The sequence below is a fragment of the Anneissia japonica genome, unplaced genomic scaffold, assembly GCF_011630105.1.
Source record: "Anneissia japonica isolate Jap-2015-1 unplaced genomic scaffold, ASM1163010v1 scaffold4002_len83174_cov231, whole genome shotgun sequence".
In the NCBI taxonomy this organism is placed as follows: Eukaryota; Metazoa; Echinodermata; class Crinoidea; order Comatulida; family Comatulidae; genus Anneissia; species Anneissia japonica.
In genome coordinates, this window is record NW_022724777.1 from 30,858 (window position 1) to 33,248 (window position 2,391).

Consider the following 2,391-nt stretch of genomic DNA (forward strand, 5'->3'; position numbering starts at 1 on the left):
TGTATGTATACACACATAAGGCCTATTTACTGTAATAACAAGTGGAAAATTTACCTGACAGTTTTCAAGAGGGGAAAAACCTTAAATTTTGAAGAACTTAAATTAAAGTCGCTAAAAGATATAATACTTCAGAAGTCGGGAAAGCTCATTTCCCACCATTTAAAAATTAACATTTTCCCTGGGAGAACCTGAACCTCCCTTTTCTCTTTGGGTTTATTGATTCATTATGTTACATTTTCAAGAGGGGAAAACCTTGAATTTTGAAGAACTTAAAAGTAATTAAAAGACACCTCAAAAGTCGTGAAAACTAATTTCCGCCTTCTAGGAATCAAAATTTTCCCGGGGGAGAACCCCAGACCCCCTCCCCTTTTTTCTTTTTGGGATTTATCGATTCATGGGGGAAAATCGTATGCAACTATTATTTCTTTTTTAATATTTTATGTATGTATACACTCATAAGGCCTATTTACTGTAAAAGCAATGGGAAAAATTACCTGACCGTTTTTAAGAGGGGAAAACCTTGAATTTTGAAGAACTTAAAGTAATTAAGACACCTAAAAAGTTGGAAAAGCTCATTTTCCGCCATCTAGGAATCAAAATTTTCCCGGGGGAGAACCCCGGACACCCCCCCCCTCCCTTTTCTTGGAGCTTATCGATTTATTGAAAAAAGAATACGTAGGCCTACGCAACTACTCATTTTTTATGTATGTTTACACACATATCAGGCCTATTTATAAGAATGAGAAAATTTACCTGACCGTTTTCAAGAGGGGGAAAAACCTTGATTTTTGAAGAACAAAGTCAATCGACACCTAGCTCGAAAATCGAGAAAAGTCATTTCCCGCATCTAGAAATCAAAATTTTCCCGGGGGAGGACACCTGACCCCCTAGATTTGATTCCAGATCTGCATGATTTTATATTCTCATTCATCTTATAAGTGCCCCCCCCCCTCACACTTTGAAAAACATTCCGCCGGCCCTGTTCATAGCGTATTCATAACGTATTGGACGTATAAATAACGTACTAGTAACTTATATAGAACGTTTTGATTACTTATAGAAAACTTACAAGAACAAATGCTTAGCGTGTTGCCGGCGTTCACAACTTATGCCCAGCGATAGTCTACCTTATGCACAGCGCCCGGCAGCGTATCGCCGATGACCACGTGACGTGGCCTATAAAAAGGCTTCCGCTCGTCAATTCAAATCATAACCGCACTAGACATCGCAGTATAAACATCACCGTATTGACATCACCCCATTTTAATATACCTTTCCCCCTAAACACTGCCAATACGCCATAATATATGATAACTGTAAGTTAGAAATACGTTCAGTAACTTTTGTGGTCGTCTGGAACACGTCAAATACGTTGGATTCGTTATATGTTACATGCAAGTTCGAAGCACGTTACTCATAGGTTAGAAATACGTTTTGACTTTTGAGTAACTTACAAGTAACGTGTGTCAACGATCGCTTAACTTACCTACAACTTATGGCCCGCGTATACGGAACGTACGAGTCATACGCTGGAATACGTCGAAAATTTTGTGCATGCACACAACTTTTCGACGTACTCGCCGTATTAGGACGTATACCAGCGTGCTCTTAACTTATACGAAACTTACCAATAACTTATTCGACATACGCGTATTCGCCAATTTTTTCCATACGTCGGCGTAGCTGGCTAAATGGTCAAGGTGTCACAGGGCCGGCCATAAAGCTAGACTGTGGACTACTCTAGTAATCCTGACTGCAGATTTATAACTTTTTTTTTTTTTCATGTACTTTACATTGTGATAATTGAGTTGCTTGTATAGAATAAACAATAGTGGGCCTTTTGAATGGTGTATACGCTTTTAAACAGTGTGGTCTCCGATCCTGCATTCTTGTAGGCATATTAACATTTCTTTTATTTTAATCATTGACATGGTGAATTTGAGTAACTTTCGACAGTGAATCTTTTTGAAGCATACGCTCATTTCATTCAAAACCGCAGATACTCTCTCGACAACCTATTTCCATCATCTTCGCACACATTATTGATGTTTAGAATTGAACAGGAACAAGGGCGGGAATTCAAACTTTATAGCATTCGTGTTACCTCTGCTATTTCTATCAAATCTATCATCGACTTGGTGAATTAAAGTAGGCCTACCTATCTTTCGTGAGCATAGATTCATTTCCTTCACAATAGCAGATGCACCCTCCCGGTCTCCATCTTCTCATGTCCGTTTTCTCATGACCAAAACAAATCAACTTCCTAAGCCTAATAGCGAGAGATGTAGACTTGCCACAAGTCTCTTATTTTTTTTAATTATTTTTCTCATTCTGGACAGCGCCACCAACGAGAAAGTTAATTTAGAGATGGAATAATAATAATTCGAAAAA